Source organism: Vollenhovia emeryi, unplaced genomic scaffold, assembly GCF_000949405.1.
Source record: "Vollenhovia emeryi isolate VEMERY1.0 unplaced genomic scaffold, V.emery_V1.0 DF939138.1, whole genome shotgun sequence".
Classification (NCBI taxonomy): Eukaryota; Metazoa; Arthropoda; class Insecta; order Hymenoptera; family Formicidae; genus Vollenhovia; species Vollenhovia emeryi.
Genome location: NW_011967228.1, coordinates 1,420,059 through 1,436,439, shown reverse-complemented (window position 1 = coordinate 1,436,439; position 16,381 = coordinate 1,420,059). Strand labels below are relative to the sequence as shown.

The following is a 16,381-nucleotide window of genomic DNA, read 5'->3' as shown; positions in this document are numbered from 1 at the left end:
ATCTGATGAAACTCTATTGCTCGTATTACGATATGTTGAATTCACTTTCCATCTTGAGTTGTTGCAAAAATTACACAAAATATGGCTTAGCAAATGTAGTCTTGCTGTATTTGTCGAGCAAATCTTTTGTAACCTATCCATTTATTTTTCATATTTTCTATATTTGATTTGATATATAATATGTATTGTCAAGATGCGTATTGCATGAACAACATGCACAATTACACGCATCTTCGCGATCGGTTTTTCAGGCAAAATTTTCAATTAATTATTAATTAATTATTAAATTTTATCCATATTATAAATTTAAATTTATCGAGGAATATGATTAAAATCACTCTAACGCGAAGTAAATTTTTTTCTATATCTACGTGAATTTCGAATTCAAAGATAAAGTTACGAAGAGATAATCAATATTTTTGAACAAATAGCGGAAGTAAAAATAAACTTGATTCGTATATACAGTAAAGTTTTTTGAATTAATATTCTTCTTTGATTAACCTCTCGTGGTCATGCATTTTGCGATACGATCGACACTCGTATATTCGAACCGTACGAAATATTTGTCGGTGACGATAACCGACTATGGAAGGAGTTTTCTTCCTTTCTGATCTCTGGTCAAAATGATCAGATTGTATGGCCGGGAGCAACGAAAGGTATGTCCAATCTGGCCCAACGAAGGACTAAATACGACGAGGTAAGTGGTCAATATTGGCCACTCTGATGGAGTACCTAAGTAAGGTGCTCTACGAAGTATACTTCGATTTCTTTTGTTACAATTTGGGTGGGTTATGCTTCTATATACATACATTCTCGCATATGTGCGAGAGTGAAACCCCTATTAAATCCCGCGGACGCGTTAAACTCCAAGTCAAACCCCTAGAAAATCGCGTCGCGGTTAATTAAAGATTTGTAGGTTCATTATGTTGAAACACGGGTAGGTAGAAATTGGATAAGTAGGTCTATAGATCGGAATACGGGTAGGTAGAGATTCGAATAGTCAGGGATAGGGGGACATAATTCGATAATTTAAAATATTAGATAACAAATATTAGATAACGTAAAAAGAATTTCGTGTTATTGTAAGTACACCGAATATTTCATATATAACGTCGAGAGAAATATTGTAGGTATTGTTCAAATATTTTGTTTTTAAATTTAAAATGTCATTATTTCTTTTATTATATTATATTATAAGTGTATTGTAAAGTAAGTTATAAGGAAAATGAAATAAATAATAAAAATGTAAGAAATCAAATTGTAAAAAAAAGAGGACCGCCGATAAAAATTCGGCGGGGGTGGTGGAGGGCCTCTATAAGTTGGTCTGTTTTTATCGGATAAAAATTTAATTCAAATCTAAAAGTGAGGCATTATACACCTATTCTGAACAAACTTATAATTAAACTATATCGAACGGCGTGACAGGATTGTCTGAAAACTAAAAAAAAAATCTGCCTTACGGTTCATTATTTTGCGACTGAATCATCGTTGACTCTTCGGCTACGGCAATCGTAAAAGCCGCGTCGCAATCAATATCGAAAAAATATTTACTTACGTGAAAACTGGCGCTACGAACGATCGTGGTCATTGACTTTTTCCAATCGTGCGTACCTCGCGATAAAATTTAGTGCAAAAAAACGCCCCCGGGTGGGCTCGAACCACCAACCTTTCGGTTAACAGCCGAACGCGCTAGCCGATTGCGCCACGGAGGCATATGAATTCTAGGTCACCGTTGTCTCGGAGATAAGGAACGGCAGACTGTGCTTCATTAAAAACATTAACTCGCTAACCCATTCATCCATCGTCTCTATACGTGTAAGAACATTTGCGATTGTTTATTGTATTTTTCGCAAAGTTGATATTATTTGTCCATCGCCATTCTAGAAAATCACTTTATTGCAAAAACACTAACATTTTTTTTCAACCGTATATGCATTTTTCTTGCATTTGTTATATCTACAGGAGCGAAAAATTCCTAAAAGCCTTTCTCTTCTTTTAAAAACTTATGTGTGAATATATTTGAGTTAAAAAATATTTATCAACAATTCGTTTAATCTATCGAATTAGGTAATTATCTCGTATGGACCAGATGTCTTCATATAAAAAATTAAACGCTGGTTTGTACACTTTTTTCTTATCGAAGCCCCGCTCGTTATTTTTCTCGCCAAAAAGTTATTGAGCAGCGTGTCTTACAATTAGTGTCTACGTTCCCGAAGATATTTATTAGAAGATATTAGAATATTATAGAATAGGGGTGTCTAAATCTTAGATGTGTGTCTGAAGATTAGAAGATATGTTTCTGGATTTAAAGACGCACAAAATAGGTTTCTTTTCATATCTTCTGGAAAAATTACTTATAAAATGGCATGAGATCAATTGAAATTACGTGCGCTAAGGGATACTTTATGACAGGCGAGCAATGTAGTAGTTAGATGAATTATTTTTCTATTAATTCTTTTTCTCTTTCTCCTTCCTTTCTTTTTTCTATTCTTCTTTTTTATTTCTCTTATTTTGATTTTTATTCTTATTACGCAATATTAATGAAAGTTCTGTCTTGTGTTGGAACAAAGCCCCTGAGTAGGCAACAATCGGCGCATCTTTGCTCGACGGGCTCTATACTTTGCGGAATAACTTATTTTATATCAGTATATTTTTTGCAATGTTGCATAAAGTATTATTAGAGATTTCTAATTTCACCTGTTAACAGAAGATTGAAACAGATGTGAAAAATTTATCACACTAACGATCTCCTTTTAATATAATAATTAAAGACAATAGTGAGCTAAAAGTATAATTTTGGTAACAATTAATCATGGAATATTCTGATCAAAATAAATATTAAAATATCTAAAATTTTCATTTACTTACGTATATAAGGTAAACTATATACGATAAACTATTACAAATTTGTTTTGCATTGTTCAAGTGACTTTATTACATTATGTATATAATAAATAGATAATTGTTAATTATAAAGAATGTATATAAAGCATTGAAGAAAATATAATGAAAAAATAAGAATAGAAAATATCGCCGCAACATAATTTATTAAATAATAACAAAAGGAATATAAAAATATAAAAGCTACTGGATTTAATAAATTATGCAGGACTTAATAAATTATGCAATAGCATTATTTAACATAATTATCAATAACTAAATGTGTAATTGTATAAAGTATAATATGTGTTCAATATTATACTTTCTAATATTTCAAGTTGTAAGTCAAGTCATGTTCCTGTTTTCATTCTTTTCTGCTTGGGAATGGATCGACTCCTGTCCCTTCTGATTTCACACAAACAAAACTACGAGAGTTGAATATTACTACCGCTTGAATAGCAGTCACGATCGAGCCAAATGTACTGTGACGTGTTCGATGATCAGCTCCGGGGCATATCGTCAATTCCAATAAACGTCCACCTGCTAGTACTGTTATATTTTAATTCTAAATTCACGCTGAGAGCAATTCCCATAATTCGACGGGCGACATGATGACACCATTGTTATATGAGGTATGGGTAGTATCAAACCCATCCTATATATTAGACATAAAAATGCAATAGAAAACAGTGACATGTATAGGAAAAATTTAATTTTTGTATACAATACAATGTACCTTAACGTTAACTTATCCTGTCGATTAAAATAAAAAATATATCCTTCTGCTTGAGAGCAAAGATTAAGCAGAGCAAGTTTTTCGATACAACTCGTGGGAAGATCTGCGAAAAGAAACGTCATTTCTTAAGATATTCGGCGTCGATAAATCGAAGTGGATAAGCCTATTGTACGTGTAGTCGCGAGGCACCAAACGATCGATTAAAACATCAATTTGCATTTAAGCGTAACTAACTCGACGCGGGGCACTCGTGTATGCGCTGTATGCAAAGCACGCGCAGCCGATCGCAGGTAGTCAATTGCTACTTACGCCTCGTACAAATTTCTACTTTGCATAGCGAAAGCGTCATTGTGTACATTGGAGTAATGATGCCAGTGATATTAGCACTTGAAAGTTACCGTGAAAGGGAGCTACGTATTTGCGGTATTGATTCGACGCACGCGATGATTCTAATTCGTACTTTCGAATCGGAACGAGAAGTACAACTTGGACGCAAAGCGCACCTCTCACGTATTGAGTAAAGCATTAAGTATTAAGTAAATTCCGAAGAAATCCTGCATGGATTTGTTTTGCCAAAATTACAGAGGTCCTTCGCAGATGGACCTTCGCAGTTGTCCATCCGGACAAGACATATGGCATAATTGACTGATTGTTGATTTATCCATTAAATTTTAAATAGAGTTTGTTGGAGTTTGAAAGTCTAAATTTTGAACCTTACTGCAAGCACGTGTAACATTGAAAATGAACAATTATGAAGGTCCATCTGGACAAGACAAGGCATAATTAAGCTCGAACTTCACTTTACAAGTTCGTTTAATCTGAAAATTATTACATATTGTGAGATAATTAACTCGTTCGCCATTTAATTCACCTCGAAAACTCTTTTAATTCAGAATTGCTTAAAACTCTACGTTGCGAACTGGCGTCTCAATGTTGGAACAATCGTTCATCGTAAATTCTAATATAAAAAAAAATATTGTTCTCCACGTTTGCCATTTATAGAAATGCGTGGAACGCGTTATTCTTCTGGAAGGTCGCGGAATAACACTTTGCGTGCCAATTATAAATTATTAATTTACGCTGCAATCGCAGCAACAAATTATGAAAGCACCAAGGGACTTGTTTAAATTAAGACAGTAGTCAGACGAGCGGCTAGGTGTCGATAATGAATCTCCGCGTTAATTAGCCTTCGGCCAGGCGAGGCGATAGGTAGTTCGTCGTGGCATACTGATATCTGCCTCCTTGCCAGTCCCTGGGCGAAGTAAAGCCTAACTGAAACGTCACGCCACTTGTTACTCGTTAGTGTGCACGATGCCATCTTTGGCGGCCGTGCGGCCCAGTTACTTCGCCTCCGGTAGCTGGCATCGATATCGGCACGACTGTGTAATTAACAATGTTCTTTGGCTCTTTACTCGTTCCAGACGCGCCACGCTTCTCAACAGATTTTGCGGCGGAGATGCGCGACTTATCGCTACCGATTCGAAAATCACCGTTTAATTGTGACGATAAACGCGTGTTGGAAAGTTGATTAACCGAGAAAAACTTTGCTCCAATTTTCACGTTTCCAAATTGTTTTATTTAGAAAAACAAAACGCTTAAAGTTTCATTTCTCGAATTAAGATGCCATAAACACACTAAGAGATTAACATATCCCGCTTTTAAAAATACATTTAATCTCGCGGTATTTTAAAAGTGTAACAAACTCGCTAATTAAAATCTGACTTTCGGAAGCTATACATAGTTTGAAAAATGATTCTCTATTAATATGATACCTCTTTAGACAAATTTCATTACCTATAGAATATTTATTATTTGCGCCGGACATTTTATTATTTGTAAAACTAATAAAATTAGTACAGTGTATAAAATTAACACTGAAATGTTAAATTCCTCGAAATGGCAAATTGCTCGAAAATATCTCGGTATTGAAATTGTAAAATAGCTATTGGAATATATGATGGTATATGTCCAAGTTCTATTATTAAATTATTTGACAAATAAAGTCTCGACATACATATAGCATAATTGAATCGTTTATTGTTGAAACACTCTAAGTCACTTTTGGACACTTTTGAGTTTTGTCGCTCACGTTGCAATTTGGGTCAACTTGCATCGTTTAGTGCTAAAAATTAATTTTTAAAAACTTACCAACATTATGTTACTTGCTTTCCTGTGTAAAATAAAATGTGTCATTGTCAATTAAGTGTTGCACTCTTTTCGAAAAACATTGCTGCGAACAGACGTGAATAGTTTTCTTCGTCTCCTGAAAATTTACAAAAAGTGACTTAGGATGTTTCAGCAATACACGATTTAATTAGAAGCGAGCTTCAGAATCTGAGCGCAAAACGTGATTTACATGTATGACGTTTCGTATCATTTCGCCGGGGACAAAGCGAAAGGGTTAATGACGAAGTCAGGTGGAGACCGCGTGTTCTCGCGAACAGGTTCGCGCGCGCAGATCCCATCTGGAACGTATCTCTCGCGCGTCGACAGAGAGCTCTTCCATTATGCCGGGCGGTGGTCCGTCGTTATATCTGGGACAGTCAAGTCTGTGCTGCGGCCTCTGATCTGATAGCCCCGGGATTTATGGTGACCCTGATGGTCCATTTAGCGCTGACACGACTGCACGGGGGCATAACCGAGGCGCGCTTTCGCGTGTGCGAGCGCGCGCGACAATACGGAAATATCTCGTTAAAAACGGGTTGGGTAGGCTAGATTGAGCGATTTCATTGCATGGTCGCGTCCACCGCGCAAATTGAGGAACTGCATCGCGAAGAAGCGTTCGTTTGAATTAGGCTAATCGACTCAAGAAAACAGCTTTAAACGAAGGAACGAACGACGGCAAGCCTAATTTCAACAGGGAATATTCCCGAAAGTTTGACCGTCGTGCAAAAATAATACAATTTTATTTTCCATAATTAATTAGTCATCTAATTCCCTGTACTCTGGGGGAAAAGAGACAGCAACAGCTATTTTGGGGCCCGCAATTAGTAATCAAATTATTTGGATTGTTCGTAACACTCGAATCTTTTACGAATTTTACCCCGCGTAGCTGAAAATCGCAATTAGCTATTCCACCTATATCCAAGATTTTTAAGTAGGTAATACTAATCAATTCTCTCAATTAGTTCTGTCGATATTCAATAACGCAAAGATAATTTTCACTTAAGAGGCACTAACCGAAATGTTAAGTTAACTACAAAAGAACTGTCAAAATTTTGCCCAGAGTGGAGTTACGAACAATCTAAATAAGTCGATTACTCATTGTGGGCCCTGTCTTTTTTCCCCCAGAGTATTCAAAGATGAAGTGTTCGATGCTCTGAAGGGTTGGGACGGGTCGAATTTGATTTCAAACGAAGAATAACTTTTAGAGGAATTGTTGCTTCAAGAAGTTACAATATCTTGGGTTCAACAGACAGTTTGGGCAGTCGAAATTTTCTGTTCAGAGCGCGGCGCGTTTCCGCGAATAAAACACGTGAATTTATTGTGCAGTTACGTGCGGAATTTGATAGGGCACGTCTGCGAGAGGCGCATTAAGGAGCTAATTATCGCTAAGGGGCGATCGGCAAGATAAACCCGCGAGCGCGCCTACATTTAACGGCGGATAAGTTTAGTGCGGTGTCCCCCATAATGGTGGCAAATGTATTATACTTTCGCCGGATAGAATCATCAAATAGGTAAATAAGTACCGCGATTAGCGTTTACTGCTACAATAAAACGATATTGCATCGCGCGGATACGAGCTCCACTCCGCAAGAAGAAACGCGAGAGTGGCCGAACTCTCGACTGTCCCATGATTGCGAGATGTCCCGTCCGTTCACAGACGTCGGTAAGAATAAAATCCCCTTTGCGCTAATAAACGTATCCAATGATATTACAACCGGCGATTACATATATCATCATAAAGTACGTGTTCCATCTCTTCCGAGAAATTACATTACGTGAATCGCGAAAAAACGTAATGATTTGTCAAACTCTTGTGCCTCTTTGCTCTTATCGAGATTCTTGCTTTCTTTAAGGCCGGTACTCAGATCTTATGTTGAAAACCGTCTTGAATTTATCTAAAGATGCCGCACGAAATAGTTTATTAGCTACGAAATATCTAAAGACGCTCTTAAGACAGATCTTAAATATGAGATCCGACTACGAACATCGACCCAGATCCGTCCAATAATCCGTTAGATATTCCTGTGCAGAAATAGTCTGCGTTTGCGAAAACTCGCGTCTCGGCGTCGACATTCGAAAGGACGAGACACCCGACTAGCGTCAAGCCCGTGGAGGCAATCGTCAGATTCGTATATCACAACGCGGTAATTATATCATTGCGGTGCACGATGACATTAACAATTTCTCGGCGCGGCGGCGAGCGTGCCCACCGCGGGCGATGTTTATTAAAGCGAAGCCGGGAAAAGACGGGCGTTTTTCATCGATACGTCCGACAGGGTGATAAAATCCGCGGGATATACGGCTCGCTCGCGGATAGATCCTGACACCCGACGTCTCCCCCCCCGAAGATTCATGCGCGAACGTGAGACCAGCGTTAGGCGCTTCTAATTCATTAATAGCAGCGCGAATGATAATTGATATCGCGTAATTGCCGGGCACGGTCGTGGTCGAAGCGCGGAGTCGTCCGAGCGTGGGAAATCCGGGAAAAAGTCGTGAATCGCCCGCGATGCTAACGTCGCGGCCTGATTATTGGGCCTGATGGGCCCGCGTGTCCCGTTTCCTCCTGCATACGCGCGTGCGTGCGGGAAAGCCGGCCTTGGTCCCGCCGTGATCGACCGATAAAATATTGTCTTATCTGCGCCACGACGTCGCGAGACAATGGTCGCGAGGCAACAATCGCGCGCGCGATTATCCGCCGCGACCGTCGCGTGGATATTTCGCCAATGGCACATATGTATGTCCAGCTCTACCAATGTGGTTTAATTTTAATCTCGATTTAATTTACTTTCCATATTTCTGCCCGGCCCTTAGGCCCGGGTTTCACCAACGTTGTTTAACTTTAAGCTTATCGCGTTCTTTGTCTCTTTCCAACTGTTACTGTAGAAAGAGACAGACGTGAATTAAATCAAGATTAAAGTTGAGCGACGTTTGGTGAAACCAGGCCTAAGGCCCTTTGATCTCAGTTTAATTCAGGTTTGTTTCTTTCTAAGGTAAGTTGAAAAGAGATAAAGGACGAATTAAGCTAAGCTTAAAGTTGAGCGACGTTGGTGAGACCGGGCTCTAGAACTAGAAAGAAAGTTGAACCGAGATTAAGGTTGATTCGCGTTGGTAGAAATGGACATTAGGACGATTACGAGGAACGTGATTCCAGGAGTGTCTCTTTTACGAGTACACGCGTGGAGTACGTACGTGCACAACGCGTTTACGCAATCGAACGGAGAGAGAGACGCGCCGCATTTATATCTCTCGTGGACCCGCAAGTGCTTGGCGCGATCGCTTCCTGGGTGATCCTCCGTAGAAATTAGTAGCTCGGTTTTACGATTTCCCTTCCAGCTCCCCTCTAAATATGGTTTCCGGGACGATCGTTCCCCGATGCTTCCTTGCCTCTCGCGATATTTATCATCGTGCATGTATATCTGAATTTTTCTGCCGCGCTCAGAGCGTGCGCGCACGCCTGGGAAATCGTCGACTAGGTGCAACGTTCTCGTAACCTTGAGGCCTTCGAAGTAACTGGATAAGGTAAAGGTAATAATCGGGCACGGTGGCATACCTTTCTACACCGGCGCGGTCGCGCCGGCGAACTGATTTCCCAGATAATTGTGCAATTGAATTTGTTGAGCGACCTTGGGCTACCGCAACGCCGGTGATATCATCGCCGATTTAATTATCATCTATCGCCGTTTTGCGATTCACCGCGAATGCCTTATACCGTACACGATGGCTCAATAATAGTTCTGATTGATCCCGAAGACACGCGCGGCTCGCTTCGCAAAAACTCGACTTCGTCTCCCAGTCACGCACTTCGATGACTTTCCGCTGAGAAACGCGCGGTCAATTAATGATTTTGTACCCTTTGCAGTTTAACGATTGTTATAATTTAATAATCATTTAGTTGCTAAAATCATCAAACAGTTAAAGAACATTCGCTTGACATATCATGAAATAAGAATGTCCCCAGCTTTTACTCTGTAATGCAAAACCGAGTGTCAAAGAAATGATTGCCGGTCAGCGCTTTAATTTTATGCAAAAATTATTCTACGTATTATAAGATAATACAAAACCGTCTTTTATGATACAAAATAATTTATTGTCAGACAGTCAACGCTGTAATTTTATTTCACGCACAAATTTCTTATACAATGTACCTTACGACGTATATTTTTTCACTGTGCTTTTTAAATAATATAATATTGACGTAACATCGGCGCTGCTCGGAGAAGTTACATACCCATACGTAACTACTTTAACCCTGTTACTCTAGTCGTACGATATTTCGCAAACTTTTAAATACGAAAGTGTGCGTTATAGTCCAACACACGTCGGCACTAATTGCGAACGGTAGCCGTTAATAGCCGGGGCGTTATGCAAACTTAATATCGTGGACGAGCAATAATGACCCTGCCGCGCGGTGTAAAAATATCGATACCCCCCCTCAACTCCCCCGGTGCGCTCTCGAGAGCCGCGAAATGCGTGAGGCGCATTTTACGGCGGAGTTTCTTGCGTATGCGTATGTATACACCGCAACTGGCACTGCATCACCGGCCGCCGTGGGAAACGTGACACGAGCTAGCTCCTAAACCTGAAAAGCCGTTTCGAGACCGTAGATAGGGGTCGCCGGTCGGTAGCCGGTAGGAATTCACCATCTACTCGCGGGTACTAGTCGGTAGCTGTGCGCAATAAATTACTTATTTGCTTGTCACGAGGCATGTCGTAGCAACGTTTTCCGTCATCGAACCGCACGATGCTGCGCTGAGATATTAAACGGCGACGTCAAGTCACTCTTTCCGCAATGTTTTATTTTTCTCTTTTTTTTTGCCAGGACATTGAGACGAAAACCATTAACGCTGATTGTATCATTAGTCAGTATTACATCGCACGCAACTCATTATGAGCTAACAAACTTATTATTTATTTCTAATTATTAACCCCTGTAACACGCACGTTAAGAAACTTCAGCTAACACGCGCACGAGTCCCACAGAGCCTCATTTCAAATACTTATAACTTTTTCAAACATGAACGGATTTCCGCCTAGCTACTTGTTTCCATTAGAGTTTTTACTTTTACAAATATCAATTGAAAATTGTTATAAATATAAATTTATGGAACAACTTTTTGGAACAATTGAACCGGAAATACGATTGGGGAGTCTGTCAGATTTACGTACCTGTTTTTAGGGTTAATTAAAAATTTAAGGAGCGTAAGGACCTGCGAATGGTGTTGTCTTGTGCTCGTAACACAATATTTTATGTTTCAAACCTTTGTCTTATTAAAGTGACACACAATAACTCTTTTGTGTCTTAAGAATACAAGACATTCCGCTCAGGCCCTAAGGATTAAGAAGCTCTGAAGTCAAAATCTTCAATTTTACTCGAGCAAGTGTCTCCTTCGTTCATAAACGAATTTATGAAATTATATCTAACAGTGCATCAACGTAACGACACCGCAAGAAGCAGTCGTCATTGAATATTGTATACGCGTATACTATTAGAGAAAGTAATCCAAATGCAACGAACGCAACTTATCGATGCCCGTGCGAAAAGATCAAATGAGTATCCACATGTTGCAAATCACACATTGCTCTCCGGGAATATATCTATAATTATATTCCCTCTAATGCCACATGATTAGTATGGGTACGAATGTGCGAGGCTTTACAGTCAATATGTTATCTACGGTTAAATCGCCGCTGTCTTTAATCAAGTAGCTCAGCGATTCATTACGCGTGCATTTATGTGCACTTGTAATTCCGCTTTGCAACATTTTATAAGATTGTTAATCTGCATCGAATCGTATCGTAAAGATCGCGAGATATGACAGCTGCAATGGCATACAATTTCCGCGATGCTGCGTCACGCAAATACTATTATGCGTGTCTGCCTCCTCTGCAAATAGACCCGTTGTCTCACCCGAGTCTAGCTGCCTGAACCAAATGATAATGACAAAGCAGTGGCAGCCGCGAGGAGTAATTAAATTATAAAGAGAGCAAGACGGAGGATTGATCGTTTTGACGAAATATTTTTCATGATATCGTTGCGAACGTTCGTTCGGATAATCGGAATTACGTAGTTAGATAATATAAATAATCCATTCTCGGCATTGCTAAATGGACAATTATATTTTTAAAACCTTATATTATAAAGAGAGCAAGACGAAGGGTTGATCGTTTTGAAGAAGTATTTTTCATTATGTCGTTGCGAATGTCTGTTCGGCCAATCGGAATTACGTAATTAGATAATACAAATAATTGTTGAAATTCTCGACATTACTGAATGGATAATTATATTTTTCAAACGGATCGCTTTACGATTCATCAAGAATGAGCGGTAGCTCCGCGAGCCGATGGGAAATAACGTGAGCATGTGAAAAATTGCGAGTTCGATTTTTGCAAGGCTCTCCAACCATCCGGAAACTATATGATTTCGTCGTAATTACTATAATTGGCGTAATGGCTTTAATTGCCACTCGTAACAGTTAGTGCGAGATATTTAACGTTACGAGACCAATAAAAGGTACTTTAGTGTCATCAATCCCCGATAATTAAATTAGTGCCTCATTACGTTCTCACGTCCGTAAAAATCGGACTTTCCACAGCGAGTGCGTTTGGAAACCCGTTTGCGCCGCAATCGCAATCGCGTCGCTCTTCCCCCTTTTTTTTCCACGCCGAGGCGCTAAGGCGCGTAAAATTAACCCGCGCTAAACGTAATAAGCGCCGGACCCTTTTACGAGCCGCGGACGTTTTCGTAATTCACTTTCTAATGCTCGGCTAAAATTATATCGTCACTTTTACCGCGGTAACCGCGCCGCCAGCCCGTTCCCTTCTCAAACGCGCGCGATCACGCGGGCACGCCGCGTATGCGCCCGCGAGCTATGATTTATAATGCAACGCGCGCGATGCTCGCAAAAAGATGATTTCATTCTCGTTCTCGTTCGCGCATCGCCGCGCGAACCATTGTTGTTCCCTTCGAGAAGCACGAAATCCGCACATTAATCCTTGGTAACTGCGACACACTCCGACATTTTATAAAGCGTAAGATACCTTGCGTGATTTATTATCCTTCCCTAAAATCGCTTCCTGATTTTACGCGGACATCTCTGCCCCTCGCTAATTACAAATTATCTTCTCAAGTGTACGGCCAGCTTATTACTAACGTGGTAATCGTCTTACTATTTCATCCAGCTTATTCAAGTGTGGCTAACAATTGGAATTAAATGACAAGGCGTGAATACACGAGAATTTACTTGCGAAGACATAATAAATGAAAACTTTATTTCCGCGTAATGCTTATTGATCAGTTGACTTACTTATATTCAATGAAAGAGATATATAATGAAACGATCTCTTTGCCTAGTTAGATCGTGTAATCGTTGCGAAAGACTTGTAATTGAATTTGGACGTTGAAAGTCTACTATCTCACATTAGAGAACTTTTCTCCATATTTAAAACAATACATTACATGAAACTGAATCACTAGTTTTTTTTTCTTTCGAATAACAAAGTTACTGATGCTTGCGCGGTGTTGCTACTTACCTGAGTCGAAATTTTGGCCCTGTGTTGAACCTTTAATTCTATTATATAGACCTAAGACAGTAAAAGAGGTCGAACTGCGAGTACAAAATTGACTCCCACTTAAAAACTGATAACGTCGGAAGTTTCTACTTTTACCAATTTTTAGCATTAAAGTAGGTCCTTTTAAGTGGGGGCTAAAGTACATTTTTAGAATTAAAGATTCAAGGGAGGAGTAAAAAAATATGTCGTCAAAGTAGGTTATTGCTGGTCTATGTAGGTGTATAGATCAGCTAAGTAGGTGTAGATTATTCTTAAAAGTGTCAAAATAGTACCAACATTTCGACTCGTGTATAGCTGCGACTTTAGCACTCTTATGACGAGAGAGAGAGATGTAAGGAGAAATTAACTTAACTAATTATTAAATCAGACACAACGACGTCGTACGCGCTCGCGGTCGTCTCGACGAACCAGAATTTATCTCGCTCGATGTGGCTGGGTGACGCTGAGAAACGATAAGTAGACTTGACACCTTTAATGCAGCGGTTTCATATATGATTCGGATTATGTGCCGCATATACAAATATATATACACCTCGCACCCACTAATGATGACAAATATATACCCGCGCCAAGCACTACTCGCAATTAATAACATTCGCGGACAACATTAGCCATTCGTTACGTTCAAGTGGACGGTGCGTACTTGGTTATACGCAAACGTATATTTTATCGCGGTGGTAATCGCGCGGCTTTACGCGGCGTACCCTTATTTGCAGGCAAACTAGTCTCGAGGCCGCGTACGACGCTCCTCTCCCGTTTGACGCTCTTACGCGAAGATGCGACGCGACGTGTCAATTTATAATCATCAAGAAATCGCGCCGCGATTACTGTCAGGAGGATGTCTCATTAGCGCCGAAGATCGACGCGAATCGATCGTGCGGGGCACATCCGTGCTTCATTTAAACCCGTCGCGATTTAGCACGCCACACACGTTGGCATCCGCGACGATAATTATAGGGAAAATGAAAAGATAATTATTAAGTATCTTACTCGTGCTTTTAATAGAAATTTTCCATTCGCCGAGAATTTAATAAAACGTACCGAAACAAGATTGAAGAAAACGGTAGAAATTATTTTCGTGAGAAAATAGTATAACGAAGGAACATTCTAATCTGTTTCCTCCAGATACAGCACTTACATCGGTCGATTTATTTATATAAATCGTAGAAATATCGTATATTATTATTTGATATCGACTTGCCTGTGTTTTATCAGAAAACTGACAGATATCAGGCATACATTAATATTTTGCCGATTGAAGGGCAGTGATTGCGCGCGTTTTAATTGCTTGCTCAATTTTTAGGAAAATTTGGAAATATTGAATCGCCAGTATTTAACAAATAGATTGAATAATCCGACACAACTGGCAACAGGAAACTTCCCTTAGTCGCATTTCGGGTTCGGCCATGGGTTTTGATCCTTTTCAAGCGAAATATCTACAGACCCACTGGATCCACTAGGGGGTCCGCTTCTGTCCAGTGAGCAGTTACGTTATTTGATCGCATGCCACACACCGACGAGTATCTGTAAATTGTACGTGAAAAGGGCCAAAAACTTTCTTTATTCGCATATTTCGGCCATAGGGTTTGGAGAGAAATGGGCCCTCCCAGTGGGCCTAGTGGTATTTGACCACATATGCCACACGCAGACTAGAATCTGTAGAGTGCACTTGAAAAGGGCCAAAACACATGGTCGAAACGTTGTGCGAATAAAGGGACTTTCCCGTTGTCAAGTTTTAGGATCGATGGTTAAGAAACGCGCTTTTAATTACCGAGGCTCGACGTGTACGTAAAACCTTGTTAACGCGTTGCGTGGAAATCGTGCGATTTAAGACCGAAGTCCTTCGGATTGTGAGACCTGCGTAAAGTACACGTACAAAGTATTTAATGTCTACTTTATAGCGGCTACACCGTTTTCTAATAGTAATGGCCATCATCAATCGCGCAGCGACGCGGAAGACGCATGGACGCGATACGAGCGGTATGGCCACGAGTACGAGTTTCTTGCGGTCACTACCATAAGCGTACCTGTTGTTTTCTGTTTTGTTAACATTGTGTCCGAGAACCTGGAACGGGTGGTATCGGTTGTCTAGTTTCAGATGGAATTCATAAAACAACGCGTTAGACATCGATGGCGGATTTCTCTCCTCCCATTTTTCTTATTCCGTATTTTACACGCTGACCGAATCGCGCAGAAAATATGCATAATAATTACATTTACGCAGGGTTGGGTGAGTTACCTTTTTTTTTTAATTAAGTTAAAGTTAACAGCTTTGAAAATTTAACTTAGTTAAGATGCAAGTTAACCCATGATGAAATTAATTGAGTTAAAAGTTGAGTTAATAGTAAAAAGAAATTAAAAAGTTTAAAGTTACATTTTCTCATATAATGGCTGTGTTCCAAAATTCACTGCCAGCGCTCAAGATCTATAGTGCATGTAATGTATACTATAACTTTGTAGCGCTGGGAGTGAATTTTGGAACACAGGAACTGCCGATGTAGACAGAGAGACGTGCGGCGTCTCGCGACGCCTTTGCTTATGTCATGGCTAATTTTAAGAAAGGTAAATTAAAAGTTAAAAGTTACCAATAAAATGTAACTAAATTAAGTTAAAAGTTAATACTAAGTTAGAATGATTTAACTTTTTAATTTAACTTTTATCTTTTTAATTGGACACTACCCAACCCTGCATTTATGTAATGCGTAATAATTTCATGGTAAACCAATAACTACGTATTGAAATCCACGTAATTATAAACTGAAGAAAAGATATTGCGGAAAGCGTTTCTAAATTGCTAATGAAACTTACCCGGATAAATATTATAAATCGACTTCAGATTGATCTTTAATGATCGCTTTCTATCTCGAAGACCATTTAAACGCTGAAGAAGCCATCGATCTACCTTCATTTTCCGCTTGTACACCAATATCCTCCGGTAATTCCGTTTAAAAGTTGGCGTGGTAAAGATTTCCGCAAGAAAATAAGATGAATAAATCGCTTTTCCGCGATAATGTTGTTCGATTTGCTCGG

General features: G+C 39.6%; 1 non-coding gene across 1 annotated transcript; it reads right to left on the bottom strand.

The window, feature by feature from the left end:
• Positions 1-1,638: 1,638 nt before the first annotated feature.
• On the bottom strand, positions 1,639-1,712 carry Trnan-guu. The gene has a single exon. It is a non-coding gene; the product is annotated as a tRNA-Asn (tRNA).
• Positions 1,713-16,381: the final 14,669 nt, after the last annotated feature.